The 18180-nt window shown below is 45.2% G+C and overlaps 1 protein-coding gene across 1 annotated transcript in view; it reads left to right on the top strand.

Moving 5' to 3' along the window:
• The first annotated feature begins 7900 nt into the window (after window positions 1-7900).
• Window positions 7901-18180, top strand: part of OCA2 (OCA2 melanosomal transmembrane protein) — a 213380-nt gene continuing 203100 nt past the window's right edge. The window contains exon 1 of the mRNA XM_032982477.2: window positions 7901-7980. The gene's annotated coding sequence lies outside the window, so the exon portion shown is untranslated. The remainder of the gene's footprint in view (window positions 7981-18180) is intronic.

The raw sequence follows: 18180 nt of genomic DNA, 5'->3' as shown, positions 1-18180 counted from the left end.
AGGAGTGGTCCGTGCCCCCTCCACCCCTCAGAGCCTAGATCCAGCTTTCCCGCTGCTTTTAGGAAAGAGGTGAATTGCAGCTACCGAGACCTCATTTACTGATGTGGCTGGTCTTGAAGTAATTTCATGAGTTTTCAGTAACTCGCCCGTTGCCTGAAGAAGACAGCAGCTCCTAATAATAACATCATAACCGTGCTACTGCAGTGTTGGGAGGGTTTGCAAGGTATCTGCTCTGGGTTAAACATCAACTAACTAGCTTGAAAATCCACCTTGGGGGTAACAGACTGCTCCGAGAAGAGTCTACACTATGTGGGGGATGAGATTTTGGCATGATGGAGGTCTTCCATCTGGTGAGTTATGAATTGCCATGAGGTGAAATGATGCTTTCCTGCCACCAAGATGGACTTTGAGCTGCCGATAATGAACAGTCCTGAGCACCCTGTGTGATGAAATCCACCCTTCAGAGATGAGCATTTGAATGTAACTCAGAAATGCAAGGTTGGCGATGGCTCTTGGAGGATGCCTCTGGTGATGGTGAAGAGCTGGTTTCCTTTTGGTCTGACTTTTGGTCTGATGGAGTTACATCAGTGAATAGAGTTTTTACTAAATTGTTCATCAGTTATTACAGTCCTGCAATTTTCTGTTATAGGATACTGGGCGCTTAAAGAAGTGAAAGGCCCAGGTCACCCATCATGAGTTACTTCTTGAAGAGACCTGACAGAGTCTGTAGCCGGCACAAAAAAAAAAAAATATAGCAGATAGAAAAGAAGAAGCTGAAAAAAGCCAGTGGGCATTACCGGGTCTGGACCTTTTAACAATCCTGTTGATGTTAATGTGAGACATCTCTGCCATTCCCAAAGACGCTTCTTTCCCATGGAGCCTAAAAGGTCAGAAACAGAAACTGTGAAGTGAGATGAAACAGCGTCTTGTGAAATACACCTCTCCCCTCTTCAAGTCTGATGCGGAGATGAGGATTTATGGTGAGGTGTTCTTATGGATTAGCTCATGGGAGCCAGCTGTGCCTGAAAGGAAAATTCTTTTCACCAGTTTGGCAAATGTTGAGCCAAGCCCTGAAAAGGTGGAGATGTTTCTGCTCAACCAGACTAACATGATGGATTCTGCAAAAGGGGGTGGAACCAATTTAGGTAATATGTAATAATGCAATAAATTTCCTATCAGAATTTTATATAAAGTATGTGTATATGATTATTTAGCATTATGTAATATTATTAATTATACACATATATGGGGAAAAAAAAAAAAAGGGAGAGGAATATGTAACTTTGACGGGAAGAAAAAACCTGGCAAACCACTATTAAGCTTTATTGAAAAATCATAGCAGTCAAATATATTCTTTTATGAAAAATTCAGAAAACTTCCCAGTTTAAGCAAATTTCACATCTTCTAGAGACACGGAGGTATTCTCCTCTCTGCCTCGCACACAGAAATAATGGCTCCATAACCCCATTTAAGACTGAGGTTTGCCTCTGCACGGACATCAGCGTAACTATCCTGGAGTAGTGATTTTTCTCGCTCTGCTCCAGACCAGTGCAGGGTGGGAAAGTGGACGGGGGGCATACGCAGTCACTCTGGAATAGATGTGGAGACCGGCATAGGCGCAGAGAGATGTGGAATCTGGAGTCGCTCAGTATGTGTTTCTCTACGGAGATGGGAGATCCACACAGATAACGAATTGTCTTCGTAATTGCCTCAGCTGAGAGACGGTTAACCCTAAGGATGTGGGATGACTTTTGAGCATGAAGGTCCTCTTGTGCCGTGAGTGCTGTCTCATGCTTGTTTTGACGTACGCGCTCATGCACAAAAGGGTGTTTTGCTCTTGTAACGGCATCTGATACGGCGTCACGTAATGGTCCCACCGGCCCTCCTTGTGTCACCTGGACGCTGCTCTCCTGTCCTCGTGCCCCCGAAGCAAGGTACAGATGTCTGGCAGCTCCCCGGCCGGCGCAGCCGGGCAGCATTTGGCACGTGGCGGGGGCTGCGGCTGCCGGGGGCTACGGCCAGGAGCGGGAGCAGCGCCGGGCAGGCGGCCAATGCCACCTTTCAGGGCACGGAGCTGAAAGGGCACCGTTGTTATCTGCGTCCCGCCGCGACCTGGTGCGTGGAGCCTTTCACGCTGGAGCCAGACAGAGACAACGGGGGCTGGGACGCGCGCCCGCCTCCTCGCCAGCAACGTGCTGTGAGCAAGGATTGAAGGTTCGTGGGGGGCTCTGCTCTCCCTCCCGGGCCCTCCCACTGCCGGCGAGGCATGCTCGGTGCTGGGCTGACCAGCGGGATGGAAGCTGGAGCTTGAGATAAAACACTCAGAGTCCTCCAATAGTAGCCACGGAGAGTGCGGGGTGGGTTTGCTTAACATCCCTGGGGACTGAGCGACAGGACCACCGGTACTGTCTTAGCCTCACCCTGAAAGAAAAAGATCAGAGGGCTGGCTGCCAGAGATGGATTTCCTCTGGTTTTCCTCGCTGCAGCCCTGCCTGGAGAGGCTGCTTGGTCCCCTGTGCTCCAAAAAGTGAATCTTTCATTTAAGTTCGCTGGTTAATTGAGTTTGGTTTGTTCAGCTCTGGCATGCCTCGGCACAGGCTTCTCAGCCGGTCAGTTCAAGATGGCAAGTCAACATCCAACTATGAACTTGCCACTAAGCCAGCAGTGTTGCTGGAGAACTCTGCTGTTCCTGTTCAGTAACTGCAGAGGAAGCCAGCCAGGTGTCACACTCCCGACAGCTAGACAACTTGCAGGTATAAACTAGAGACTGGATTTCAACACCCCTCTCTATAGTGGCCTTCCCTCCCCCCCCCCCCCCCCCCCCCCCCCCCCCCCCCCCCCCCCCCATGTCTTTTACCTTTCAGCTTTCCTTTGTGACAAAAGTTATGCTATTTCAGGTTGGTGTTCCTTTCTGCCCCTGTGTTTTCACCAGTTCTTCTTGCTCCCACTGCTCTCACCGTCCTTCTTCCCCGCCAGATCTCCTCTCTATTGCAGACGGGCCCTCACAGGGGCAGGGAACAAGAGGAAGAGCCAGGAGCGTACAAGTAGAAAAATGGGAACTAGAGGAGAAAGGAACGGAAGAGACAGAGGAGGAAAGAGCCCAGACACAGCTGGACTCGGGCTGCCCTGAGCCTGGCGTGCATTTGCTCAGTGCAGCTCCAGGAAACACAGGGAAACGGTAGTGTGGCTACAGGGTGGTGTGTGTGGCTACTTGCCTTAGCGGGGGGTCACATTGTTCCTGGCTAGAAAGACTCCTTGCAAAGGCACCTCCCTCTTCCCATCCATTGTGCAGGAGAGGTAGGCATCTCCCGCTGCAAGACTGCTAAACTGTGTCACCTCGGGCTTCAGCCCTCCTAAATCTCGGTGTCTAAGGTAAAGGTGTCCACGTGTCAACTCAGCGTCTGGTTCCCCCATTTCAAGATGCAGAGGCTTACTCAATACAGTTGATACAGCCTGGAGAGTTTTTAATCTCATCCTGCAGTGGACAGCTGGCTGTGATCGGGGTGTCCCTTCTCAGACTCTGCTGACTGCACTGGCCCTTCATCTCCACGGACTACCCGTGGCTTCCATGTAGACACCTAGAACTTGCCGGCACGAACCTCTCCTTACTTTAGTCCGGGATGATTTGTCCACCAGAGATGTCTGCATCTTCATTTAAAGTGTAGGGGAGCGGTTAGACGAGACACCCACCTTCCACACGTCAGTGGAGGTGCGGCGGGAGGCAGTGAGACGGTGGGTGGAGGGGTTGCCCCTTCCACGGGTGGAGGTCCCTGCTGGTGGGCTTCCCGGCCACCCGCTCCGTCCCCAGTGCCCGGGGCTGGGCAGGCAGTGCTGTCCTGCCTGGAAAGTCCATCGGGAATGCAAAATCCCCTTGCTGTTGGGCTGAGCTCTGTGAGTTTCACACAACGGCCAGCCTGTGCAGGCATGTTATTCCCTACTGAGAAATAAGTCTTTCCTCCACCTCTACAGTGGGGACTTGTTTAGAATACACAGGCTATGATCTTATTAATTTATCTATTTATTTATTTATCTTAACTTCAAAACCAGAATCTTCTCCATCAAAACCTTTATAGGGGGTGTGGGAAATCCCATTTTCGCTCTGAAAAGACACATAATGAAATAAGAACCACCCAGCTCTGATCAGTTCTGTGGAAACTAAGAAGTTTCAAAACTCAGTATTGGAAAAATGATCAATTTGACTTCAGACCCGAGTTAGCTCCTGTTTGTCTGTACAGGCTGATGAATGTGAAATCATAAATCAAACTGAGTAACATCACGGCCTTCTCTTTTCAGTCTTTTCTAGATTTCATAATTTACTAGAATTTCATAATTTACTAGTATTTTTTTTTTTTTGGTATCTTTTTGTTCCCATTGCAGATGCTTCTGAACATGCAAGGTATGATGTTTTGCACAGCACATGGGTGGCATGCTGAATGCACTGTTTTCAGAGGCTTGAAGCATATGCTAAGCACCACTTTCTCTAGTGCAAATATATGATGTTACTTTGCTCATTTTTCTTAAATTACATCTAGAATTAGGGAAGCAAAATAATTTTTACTAGCAGTATAAGCAAGTCCAACAAGATTGTGTCCCCAGCTTTCACACTTTCTACGCCCAGTGTATGCCTGGAATGAACGAGAATGTCACAAACCAACATATAAGCGTAGCAAAGGACACACCACTTCATGCATCAACAACCTGCCATTAATTTGGAGCATTTCTTCCAACTCCACCGTCCACGTGTGTGCTGGACTGTCTGGCCTTTCCCTGTTCATCTGGATCTTTTTGCTGACACCTTCCTTGCTTTGTGCTTTCCAAAGTTAATTTGTAAACCTGTCTGTCCCAGCTGTCCACTGGCTGTATTCTCCCCTCTGACTCTTCCCCTCAGCCACTCTTTGATTGCCTTGCTAGAAACAGACATTTTAAACAACTGACTGGACTCACTGCGTTGACTCCAGCCTCTGAGTTGATACCTGCATCTCTATAACCCATAAAGCCATTCCCATACTTCATGTTTCTGACACGGCTTTGGTCAAGACCCGGTTGCTGGCCCTACAGCTCTGGGAAGCGAGCCCTGTACACTTTTGCGGAAGTTTCTGTTGCTCTTGTTTCATGGACCTAGCAAAAGAATAACAAACCCTAGATCAGTTTTCCTCCCATTTCTCTTCTTGCTCAGGCATCTGCTGCTTCAGCTTCTCAGGACATAGCTCGGGGTACTGAAGCACACCTGATGTCTTCTCCTTCTGAACCGCGGGGTCTTCTCGGTGTGCTCAGCTGCTGCCTGCACAGGATCTGCAGCTAACCTACTTCTGAAACCCCTTTCTACCATAAGGTGTTCGTCTGCTTCTCATTTTTGTTTTGTCCCATACATCCTGAGTGTCTTAAGTTCGCGTTTATCTGATTTCCCTAAGGATATCTTAGCTCCTATTTTTGATGGTGGGCAACTTTCGGCTGCTGCTGCTGCAGACTGGTGAGAATCACCAGTTAATCTCTTTAGTAGATGCGTCTGGGTAGAATTGACACTCCCAGGCTTTTATAACCTGGGAGGGAAATGCTGCAGCTCTTTCCAACCCGGTGGTGTAAGCAGCTTCAGAAAGCCCGAAAGAGCACAGTGAGTTCATGGCACCAGCAGGATCTTGTAGTTTCTGTGTGCACAGCGGCCTCCAATTTATTACAAATATATATGCAGATTTTAGGTTAGTTCTACATTTACCAGGAAATGCCCTCACTTCCATGGCTCGGTCTCCAGTTAAAGGTTTATAGGAAAAAACATGCAAAAGCATGACTTTAATTTCCCATTTCAGTAAAGTGAGTGAAGGTGCTTATTGAACACATAAACTTCACAGGAAATATTTCTTTTGGCTTTTCAGGATTTCTGCCTGGCCTTCCACTGTTCATATGGCTATCTCAGTGATGTAGCACAAGGCTTAATGGAAACGCAGGCGAAATGAGGTGATGGGTGTTTGGTGAGCTCTTATGGGAAACAGAATATTCTGCATCCCTTTGATGTGCGCCCTCTTGAACTACTACAATTACTATGCAGATCAGCAATGCCTTACTCGTTCCTTACCCTGTTTGCTGTATTCTGTGTTTTGCATCATCTGTATAGAGGGAATCTTCATCTTTTTCTGTGTTTTTACAGCATTTCCTGCTTTAGGGTCCTCAGCCATGGCTGAAGCATCTAAGCAATAGAAACACTAATAAATTATTATAAAATTGGAGGTGAATAATCTATCTTAAAAAAGGTATTCTTTTTTTTTTTTTTTTTAATCAGAATAATTTTTGGAAGGGGAACTGTCTACTGTCTCCTTTCTGCTTTATGCAGAACTTGTCTGCATAAAATTTGTTGGGAGGACACCCGTATGTTTATAATCTATTTGTAAATTAATCTGTTCACGGGAATTATGTTTTCTGTGATTAAAAAGGCCTGTCTCACACTGGCAGGTCTATCGCCACACTAGAGCAGTCAGGGAGTAGCTGTCCTGTGATACTGGGCATAGGTAAATAGACTTGCATTCACAAAACACCACCAGGCACTTCTTGAGTTACAGGGGTGTAAATAAATTCCTAGAGCCTAAACTATTGCCACCTTGGCTTTTGTAGGCAATCACATTAAACTGGAACCTATTTTACAATGAAAAGACATCCATTACATGTGTTCCACAGCTAGGAAAAAAAAAAAAGACGCTTTGAAAACCATACTTTTGGACAATTAAGTACCTCCAGCAACAGCACAAATGGACCAATTTAATAGAAACTGGACAGTGCTCCACCTTATTGCGTTTCCTCACCAGACTCATGTAGTAAGTGCCTCTTCCCAGCAGCTAGAGAGGAGAGACAGGCAATGGGTGTACACATGATGCACATCAAATGAGAACACTGGAGATAACTGTTGATGACCTTATGGATAATCCCGAGGGAGCTGGAAGTGTTCATTTCTGCCTTGGATCTTAGAAGGTCAAAAATGGTTACTCATCTTTCAAGAACAATTGCTTCTTTGGCAAGGCTCAGCTAGCAGAAACCATCATTATTACTTAATAACTTGCAGTTCTTCAAGACAAAATGTCAACAGCACCATTCTCTTTGTGATGAATGAATTTTGTGATATTTTCCTTTGTGTTATTCTGCTTCTAGCTATGATATTAACGTAGCATCTGTTTCTCCAGTTGGCATATACTGTATGGGGAGGGTAGATTATATTATCTTTTATCAGTTTTTGTCCGATACAGGAAAAAAGAGTTTGGCTGGTGTGGTGCTTAATTAACGTTGTATGCAGTACTGCAGCATAATTCACAAATCTCTGAAATTCCAGTATAAAGAACGAGTGTTTGTCAGGATAGTATTTTTAGTAGTTTCTGATGCCAGAAAAAGTGAAAATTTCCCCCCCCCCTTTAGAATGCAACCAGTTTTTCACAGCAAGAGCTGTTAAATCTGCCCTTTTGTAACTTCTGTGGCCTCTTAGCAGTGGTACTTTTGCTCTGCTCTGCTCCTGCCTCCTGGCCAAGCTCAGGGCAGCACCTGGAGTGGCTGCTCGGTGCAGCTGATGGTGATCTCTGTACTCTCTGCCACTCGTTACAACCATCTCAGGCTGTGCAAGAGCTGTGTTTGGGCAGGGAGTAACGGGTGCTGGGAGTAACTCGAGTGCTCGTTCCTCACTGAAATCACATGATGGCAAATCTGGGAATTCCTGCTTCATTTATGAGCGTGCACAGGATGCAATGTCACTCTCTCTCCATCCAGAGATGCTTGCTACAAAGAACTGAGCTGAATTCCACAGCGACAAAGTCATTTACCCAAATAAACTCTCTATTCAGAAAACACCAGGCATCTTGCGGCTCCCTCAGCTGAACTAAGTCTTTTATTTTTAACATCTGTGCACCTTCTTTTTTTTTTTTTTTTTTTTTTTTTTTTTTTTTTTTCATTTCAAAGGTTGTTATTTTCAAACAAAAGAACAGCTTCAAGAATTCTTCAAAAGAGCAGGTAAAATGCAATTTTTCTACAAGAAATATTTTCTAGAATAGTTTAATGTAGTTCTGTTATTTTGAGAGGATGAGTTTTCATATGTGCAATAAAATATTACATATTGAAAGTTAGTCAAACTTTGCAAATAATGCAATGTCTCTGGACAGTATTTATATGTACCTGAGCATTCAGCATTTTAAAACATCAGTGGGACGCATCGAGTATGCGTTATAATATTCAGTGGTTCTTTTAGTTATTTTTCCTTTTACATTTATGTTGTCTCAAACTTTAACCTCTCCCAGAATATTGAATATTTAAAAGATATTTTTAAACGTACTTTAGATTGTAGCTTCTTTAGGGGACTCAAACTTGCTGCGATTTTTAATGTATGTTTTTTTGACCTTCCTATTCTATATATGTGCAAGGGGAGTAGTTCAGGCTTACTTTTTGGGCTGGATGTTCTGTAACACGTGAATTGTCATGTCTAAAAAGTATGTTTAGGTCTCTGTGTTGAGATAACACATTGATGTTGTGAGTACATCTCTCAAGTAAAATGGTTTAATAAAAAATGAACGAGGCAGGTATATACTCCCATTACTTTTCTGAAGCATTCCCTTTCATGGATTTTACTCATGTTAGCTGTGTTTGTAGCAAGCTGTTGTGATTTTTCCAGTCGTATTGCTGGCGTAGTCTGCCAGCAGCGGAGCAGTCTGCAGACCAACAATGGGCTGGTCTGTTCTGCTCAGCCCCTCATTTGCTGCAGGAAGAAGAGGGTGAAACTGGCCACTTCCCAAGAGCTTGAGATTTGACAAATTAGCTGTGAATGTTTGGTTTTCAGTAAAACTTAAGGCAAGAGGTCAGGGGATTAGCCACTTAAATGTATCTACACATTTTTATGGGGATTATTCATATTTTTTTATTATTATTTTTGAAAATCAATCTATTATTCGTATAAAACCGATGTTGAAGATCTGCAACTTCCAAGAGATGTGATTCAGCTGGTGTGTAGGAATCTTTTTGTACTTCTTAATATGTTTATAGATGAAAAACAGACACTTATTTGCTACCTGAGCTCTCACAATAAAAGCTGCTCTTCTCACATGCTGCCATCAGAAATCCTGGTAGCTTCATGATAGGCAGCTCCTAAATTGCTGCCGAAAGCTTAGCTTTCAGTGTAGACTTTCATCTATCAGTAGGAGGCTAATTTGGCCCTCCTCAGTTCCCTCCTGAAGTGCCCATATATGCTTTCTTCTGAGTTAAACAGGTCACCATGAGTTAGTCTCAAAAGTCACTGGAACAAAGAAGGGAAACCACGAATAACAGAACTGCTGAAGTTTAGAGCTGAACAGATCCTGGTGAGCTAATGAGAATTATCTGGGTTAAGGGCTTTTCCTACAGCTAAATCTAGAAGGAGAAATGGTTCCTCACCACAAGCCCTTGGAGATGCTGTTTCAGTAGAAACAGGAGAAAACTAGGTTTGTGGCCATGTGAAACTGATGTCGAGGGACAAAAAGGGAAGAGCAGAGTGTTACTCTAAGGCATTTGCCTTTTATTTTCCCTTCAGAAGGTGTCTTAAATAAAGCTATAGCCTACTAGAACTGATAAATTTAAACTCTTGCCCTCTTTATCATTGGTAGAGAAATAAAGTACAAAAGGGATAAAACGTATCATGGAAGAAGAGCCTTGTTAGTCCAAGACAATGAAACAATTATTTCTATAATGTTTTCCAATAATAATAGCTGTAGAAATACTGAGAAAAGAAACCACAGTTTAATGAATATTTTTTTTCTTTCTGTGGCTGGGTACTTTTGCCAGATCACATTTTCCCCAGAGGATTAACTTTGAACTGCCAATTAAAAGTTATTGCTAAATCCTGTTACAGCACAAAGCCTTCAGGTTCTTACTGTTAAGATTCGGACATTCTATCTTTCACAGAATAGATTAAACTGCTGAGGTTTTGGTAAATTGCTTTTGTAGAATAGCTACATAGTTGATATATTTTTTAGGGGAAGGGTAGTGACTGTATTCAGTTCAGGTTATTTCATTCAATTGAAAACAAAGGGAAAAAAAATCTGGAATTGAGACAAGAGCAAATATTACCATATTGTGTCAACAGTGCATTAAAGTTCACCTACCAATACAGTGATGACCCGGTTTCTTCTTCAAGAGTTTTATAAAACCCCATCAGCCTGTCCTACTTACAAAAGAAAATTACCAATATCTGTGTACCAAAGGTTGGATGACCTTTCCTACAATTTTGGGGCAAAGGAGCCAGGATACTGCAATAATCCTAGTATTTTCCAACAGGCACACGCTGTGTGTGTCACTGCTCTGCGCAGGGACAAATGGAGCGTTTTCTCAGAAACCATCATGTGGTTAAGGGTTGGCAAATATTTGCCTTTTTAATGTGGTCACTGTAGGATCATCATCTGCTCTAAAATCTTTGTGTCCGGCTAGGAACAGATCAAACAGGAAAGAGGAATAAGCCCACTGATATTTTAATTTGCCTGAGAGAAGAAAGAAAGCATTCTGCGTTCATTAGAAGAGCTGCTTAATGCTGCCAAAACCAACCAACCACTCTAAGATATGTTGAACATAAAACCCGTATTCAGCCATAAATCAGCATCTGGATTTTCACGTTCCTTGCATTTGCCATGCTTTAGCCCTAATCTTAGACCTGTGGTCTTGTTGAAACTGTTGAAATTCTTGATCTCTGCAGGAATATATCTGCGTCTGGCATTTTCCTATCAAAAAGGGCAGAAAAAGGGGTGTCTTTTTAGACAAAAACTTACAGCCTAGAATGAAATAAAAGTTGCATTCCCGTTCAGCAAATGAATGGATGAACCTGCTTTTGTGCAGGGTACAGCATCTTCTGGTTGATTGATGACTTGTTCTTGCATGCATTATCTTGTTTTGAAGCCATCTTCATGACACCTATTGAGAGAAGACTTAGGCTGGCAGAAATCCTTCTGCAGCATTCAATGGGTTTAGGTACTAGGTCTCTGGTATTTCAGGAGCCTATAAACCGAGTAAAACCAGTACTGAAGAGGGGACTTAGATAACCAGTAGCATCAGCCACCACGAGGATTTCTGGGGCTCTGGTCTTTCTCTCTTAGAGAAGCTGGCTCTTAAAAAAGGAACCTCAAAAAGTGCAAAAGGTACCCCATCCAGGGGTTACTGAAGCCTCAGAAAAGACTCTCATTAGGTGTGTGGAGGCATCTGTTTTCCACGGGTTTTGTAGTCTGCTCTCCATTCACCAGCCTCCCCCCACACCGACAGCCGCTACCCCTGCCTTCTTCCATGGTCATCTGTCACTTCAGAGGCTTGCAGCGTCATCTGGCTCAACACTGTAGAGGTCTCATTTGATGCTCGTTGCCTTTTATTACCTTGCAGAAACACATGACTTCTTTTACTCTCTTGGGAGGGCTAATATTTGATCTATGAAACTACCAGCACACCCTGTGGGTGCTGCGCTTGGGGTCTCCTCTAACCATTTCTCTTCTCCAACACGAACTGCTTGCAGCAGAGAACTTCACCTCTTTTACACATATCGTTACAGCTATTAGTTTAATTTAACACAGAAAATCAGTCTGCTACATTTCTATTTTAATTAAATAAAGCATCTTGGCATGATGAGCCTTATAACTTGCAATTTCAAAACTGACAATAGCATTGATTATATATATATTTTTTTTTTCAATAGACTGGGCTGTGATCTCTCCGGTTGCTTCACACAAAGGGACAGCAGTGTTTTTCTGTTTGGTTGGCTGTGCGTTCCCTGCCGCCCCCGCCCCTAGTTGCCAGCTTCTGAATTCTGCCCAGCCCCAACAAAACTGCTTTCTGCTGCTGTTGCTGTGGTGTTGCAGCTCAGCCACCCAAGGTTTGGCTTTGGGAATGAGGTAGTGCCACAGCTGGGCCGCAGTTCTCAGCAGCCTCTCAGAGAATGCCTACACGGAGCTCTTCTCTAGCAGAATTAGAGCTGGTGCTGTCACTTTTCCCTGACTGAAATAATGACCCCCGAGAAATGTTTAGTCAAATATAATGGAGAGAGGCTTGTTCATGCTGGGGTGCTGTGGGGCTGCCCCCAAGCCAGAGGCTTGCTTTGGTCTCAGGCCTTGCATTGGACTGTGGTAGTATTTTCTTTTCCATTGTTCATGGGATCATTTGCTAAAAATCTGATTATTTTACCTGTCATCAGACCAGGACTTGAACCATACATTTTCCTCCCAGTCCAGCGGCAGAAAGCCAGTGCGGTTACATGACTTCTTTTGGATTTGTGGATTTGTGATCAGCCTGGATTTGTTAATTACTGTGCAGGGAAGCGGCTGCCCCAGCAGGCAGAAGGCACAGCCGGGATGCATTTTGTGCTCTGCGAGGAGCAGCAGCAAGGCGAACGCAGCGAAGCGCCTCTGCCAGCTGCACCAGGCAGGAGCTGCTTCAGTGGGGGCCCCGGGAAGTTTGCTGGCAGGGAGTTTGCTTGAAACCGTAACAAAGCAGAAGTACAAGTGCGACATTTGGTGCCAGTCCCTGTTCCCTGAACACCTCCAAAGGGCGGTTATGGGTGATTTTCCCCCTGAAAGAGATTCTCTTTCGCAGAAGCAATGGAACGCAGCATTTTGTAATTGCTTGTCCTAGCAACGCATTTTTGTTACGGCTTTGTAGGTTTCTAAGTTTGTAATTCGTTTTTGAGCAGAATAGCTGGATTGGTTAAAATGCTTCATGAAAACTGTATACAAGTCATAACACAAGTATCGCAAATCTTTAAGGTTTTTTACATTTTCTTCTTGGGAACCGGGCAGTGTTCAAAGTGAAAAATGTCAAAAGATACACTAAATACAACTTGGAGAGCTGTTGCAACTGTTCGGGATCTAGCGCTACAAACTACTCTCAGACTACTACTGCTCTTAAACTACAGCCTCTTCTACGTCAGACATTAATCATAACCTACAGGCATATGCATAGTTGAGGCAATATCTTGGCCAGTAGAGATATCATCCAGTAATTGTATGATTGTGAGGGACCCATTTCAGTTTTTGCACATCTATCCCTAGCGACTGACCTTTACAAATGGTGTCTGTTCCTTTTGGTAGTTGTGGTTCTTCTCAAGGACACTTAATTTTAGTTACTACTAGAATTCATGTTATAGGAGCTGCTGCAAATTTCACAACACCCTGGCGATCTCATGATAGATGGGTAGTTTAGAAACTTGTTTTCATCAAGATAACCAGAGTTCTGCAGGCAGAAATATTTGTCAAAGCAGTATTATTCATCATCAGTAATGTTCCTACCATAAAGCACTTTTGAATAGTTGCCATTTGTATTTAGAAACGTATGCAGGAAGGTTTCCGGTTAAGGGGGCTGTTTAAAGCAATGATAGTTTTAACCTGTTTGGTAGCAATATGTTTTCTTTCACCTTTTCAAAGACACAATGTACCTTCATAAATCTCTGTTAATTATCTTCTAATTTCCCTATTAGGTAATTAAACTTTCAAGCTGTGTCTCATCAGTGAGATGGGGAGAATTTTACCTGGCAGTCATGAAGGGCAGTGGGCTAATTACAGGGCCTTGAATACAGATATCACTGGAAAAAATTGGACAAAACCCAGAGTAAGCTTTGGGATATATGTGGATGAGACAGCTGTGTGTCTCAAAGCTAAAGCTCCTGCAAATTGGTGAGGGAGGGAGAGGCAGAGACACTTCACCAGCACTTCTGTAGGAAATGAGGCAGCTGAACACACTCACTCACTAATAGGCACAAGAAAACTTTTTGGGAGAGCCTTAAATACCCTCAAACAGGGCTCAAGCTTCAGTCAAGGACCTGACTTTTTCAACAATAAACTCAGTCTCTTACAATCAGTTGAAAGCCAGAGTCCCTTAGTTTTTTTTTTTTTTTTGCGCTGGTGTTTTATACTTGCTTCTGTTAACTGCTAACATATTTTTTCAAAATTGGCAGCCTTGTGCTTGTATGTCCTTGCTTGATCTACTCTAAAATTTCATAGCGCACCGAACGGGGCTAATTTAATTTATAAACTGGAGTTTCACCCTGCAGATACAATTTCCCAGTGAAATTATTTTTCCTGTTGTGTTACACTAACAAGCTCAGAAGCACAGGAGAGAAGGTGCTTAACTCGCGCCAGTAGTGGACAGTTACATCTGTCTGAGCTGGAGCTTGGCAAACATGCTGCCCATGGATAACTTCACGTGACAGCTTGAGGGAGAATCGGGTAGAGCGGGGAATCAGGACGGGTTGCTGTAAGCGTGTAGGGAAATGGGGGGGGGGGTGTCTATTAACGAACCCCTCTCCTCCTCCCGCAGCGGGTTTTGCATCCAGGTGCTCCTCAGACTGTCTGTGTCTAACCAGGAATGCCTCATCGCCCTCTGAGGAATTTTACATAACGGTCAGGCTGGTCAGCTGAGGGGCGAGCATCAGCCAAATGCTCTCGCTGCTGTCACGTGTGCCGAGGCCTGGCCCTCGCCTGGTACAGTTTGCTACGGCCGTCACCGTCTTATTTGAAGCTGTAGTGGTTTGAGTTCAAGAGGGCAACTGAGCACCACGCAGCCGCTCACTCCTCCCTTCCCTCCCAGCGATGAGAAGGGACAAATGAGCCAGGCTTGGGATTAGAGATAGGACAGGGAGGGGCAAATCACCTGTTATGGTCATGAGCAAAAGGCAGACTTAGGGGAAGGAAAAAAGAACATACATTTATTACAGACACTAACAACACATAGCAGAGTAGGACAGTGAGAAGCGTTGCCACATCTTGAGAACACCTTCCCCCCACCCCTCCCTTCTTCCCGGGCTCAGCTCTGCTCCCGATATCTCTACCTCCTTCCCCAGTGGCGCAGGGTCAGGGGATGGGGGGTGCAATCAGTGCTGCCGCTTCTGCCATCTGTGGTGGGGGGAGCTTCTGGAACTTCTTCCCCTGCTGCATCATGGTCCCCTTCTCACAGGAGACAGTCCTCCACAAACCCTCTCTGACTGGTTCCCCTCCCACAGCTGCAGCCCTTCCCGAGCTGCTCCGGCGTGGGACACCCCCGCATGCTGCAATCCTCCCAGCGCTGAACTACAGCAGCGGGGGCTGCTTCTTCCACAAGACCCCGGCCTTCTTTGGGCATAGCACCTTGATCACCCACACAAAAAACACTGGCCATAAGTCAATGTCTGCTCCACCGTAGATCTCCATGGGTGGCGGGGGGGGGCCGCCCTGCCGTCTCCCCACAGGATACAGGGGGGTCTCTGCTCCAGCACACCTCCCCCCTCCTTTCTTCCTCCGTTCCTCCACTGACCTTGGTGTTCATGGAGATGTCACAACTCCTCCTCACCAGTCCCACTGCTCCTCACCACGTCCCTTCTTAAATACGTTCTGGCAGAGGCGCAGCTGATGGGCTCAGTTTTGGTGCAGAGGTGGAGCTGACTTGGAGCTGGCGGAGCTTCGAGAAGCTTCTCACAGGGGGCCGCCCCTAGAGCCCCCTCCCCTGCCACCAAAAAACCCACCGCTTGCTCAAACCCAGGACAGAAGCAAACATCCTTCTGGGCAGGCTGGGGCCCAGCCTGTGGTGTAGTTTCAGGTATTGGCTTGTGGGGATGGGGTGGGGGATAAACTTTTCAGAATTTCCTTGATAAAATAACGACCTATATTAGCTTCGAAAACTGACCTTATGGATTGATAGGGAGATACCCAGTTCTACCTAAACCCTTCTGGAAAGGGAATTAGGTGTCTGGTTCTGGGAAACGGTGACACTTCAGAAACATTTACCATTAGTGTTGAGATGAAATAAAGAGCTCAGGAATAAGAGGCAGATGAAGATCCTCTGAAAGACAGTCTGGTGGTTCTGCTGAGCTCGGTCCCGAGATACACAAACTCCACAGCTGTGTCTCCCAGGAAGCAAAATCTACCGGCTGCTGGGAGCCCGTTCCCTTCTTAGGTTGGGTTCACATACTCAGAGAATGCCTGGCCTGAATGCTGAGCTGCTTCAGGCACCCCAGCTGATAGGACCTTGGTCTATTATCTGCCTTAGCTAGCTTTGAAGCCAGGTCTGGTTTGAGTGGGGGCTGGACTATGTGATTTGCAGAGGCCCCTCCTAACCTCGATTGTTCTTGATTCTGTGTCCTTCGCACTGCGGCTTTGGGTGGCTTCAGGTCTTCCATGGAAGAAAGAAACTTCAAGTTGCATTCTACCCAAAGGAAATTAATGCCTTGACCACAGACTGACAAGTCTCTTTTTCCCTGACCCAAGAGATACGCAGAAACTGATATAGTCAACCAATTTATAGAAACTGGTATAGCTCCACAGCTTGTTCTGGTAGATATTAGCAGCAGAATGCCCAAAGTCATGTCAAATACTGGGCTGGTGGGACATTCAGATGCAAATCTAGTTTTGGACCAGAGATTTTAATCCAGCTCCCCTGTATTCCAAATGAACCCTCGGTCTTCTTGATGTGTTAGGGTCCGTCCTTCAGTCTGGTTTTAACCAGAATGTCTGCAGTTGTCCAGGAGAAGCCTTCGAATAAAATATCACTTGCAATGAAATGTTGCAGGCCAGGCCAGGAGGTTTTTGCAGCAGGAAGTTGAGAATACTTGACATTTTCATGGGTTCAAAGGTTGGCTGGGCAAGTTCAAGCCACGGAAGTCCAACAACGGTTGTGGAGAACAAAGCTACAATCACCCGCTCGTGAGCTGCAAATCCTTGGAGACTGGGAAAGGCAGGACAGGGGGCTTAGGGTGAGGGAACGTAGCTCTGAGCTACCCTGGGATGGCCGGCCTGCATGCCTTGGCTGTCTATGAACAGAATCACTGCATTTCCGCAGCAGCGCTGTGGTTCTTCCTCTACAGACCACATCCTAACATGATTGGGTATTCCAACGACAGCCCTACAACCTAATGTACGTGTTTTGCAGAAGAAAAATTTTTGCAAACACTTCTTCTATATCCCTGGCTTCAACCGAGGAAGGGAATGAAAGGAGAGTTTCTTGTGTCATTGTGTATTTACTGTTTTGTTGGGCTGCAGGCTTTTCATTGCATACGTAAGTTCGGGCAGCAGCTAGCACATCGTGCTTGTGCCTGCCTCCAAGCAATTTTCCTAGCTGAGTGAAAAGGAAAAACAGGAAATGAAAGGAGTTTAAAACAAGTAAATGTGAATGTAGACTGAAAGCATCATCTTATTTGAAAAAGTAGATATAACAGTGACACACACATAACTGCTTACAATTAGAACTCTTATTTGCTTTATGACTTCAAGGGCTGTTGCTCCATCTCTGTATCCTTGGCGAGCCATGACGCGTTAGCATTTCACAGAGAGGGACTGTCAGGCTGTTGGGGAGCACTCCGTCCCTTCTGAGCATCGTACAATGCTGTAATGTTTTTCTCCCAAAGAAGGAAGCTGAGTAATTTCAGTGAACAATATGGTCTTTGATATCAATAAATAAACTCATGCGTTTTGTTTAAGTACTGTGTGATGATGAATTTTCTTCTTCTTCTCCTTGACTTTTTTGGTGCATCATCCTTGTTATCTCCCAAGACCCCCTTATCAGTGAACTTTTTCATGCCATCTATGACAGTTTTATCTGGATCTTCCCTAGTGGAGAGGATGCCTTGCCTCAGTCCATCCTTGAAGACAGTTGTTCAGGTGCTCTTAACTAGTGGTGGCTGTAGTTGCAAGTTTGCCCTTGTAGTTTTTCTCTTGGGGGTGTGGATGCTAATTTTTGCGCACATTTTCCTTTCCTCCATTTTACGTGACTACTCGTGGATGCTGGTTCCAGTCTTACCGGGTGCATTTTAATGTGGATCAGAAGTGCATGTCTGAACTGAATCTCCCCACCACCTCCCTGTGCTGTGCTTCGCTTCGCGGGGTGGAACAGTCTCAGAGTGCACAACCTTTGCTTCCAGCTGAAACGAAATCAAGAGATGTGCTCTCACTGCTGATGGGCATTCAGTCCGCAGGACCAAACTAGGGCTAGTCCACACTAAAGCTTTCTGAGATGTGTGGACTTTAGGTGCTCAGCACCAATCCTTCGCCCTACAGATTCATCCCTGTTGTGCGACACTACTTACTGACACTGATGTAGCCACGGACAGCTTGGGGAGTACTTTTGTGTTCTTTTATTCCTATTTGGGGTAATAGAGCCAGTGCAGGGTGATATATGTGATACCGTAATGTGCTTCTCTTCCCGCCTTGTCCAGCCTAGAGCAAATGTTGTGCTTCTCTCTTTACTAAGTCA

Source organism: Tyto alba, unplaced genomic scaffold (assembly GCF_018691265.1).
Source record: "Tyto alba isolate M040663 unplaced genomic scaffold, T.alba_DEE_v4.0 Super-Scaffold_14, whole genome shotgun sequence".
NCBI lineage: Eukaryota > Metazoa > Chordata > Aves > Strigiformes > Tytonidae > Tyto > Tyto alba.
Note: the sequence above shows the minus strand (reverse complement) of the source record. Positions and strands in the feature narration are given on the sequence as shown.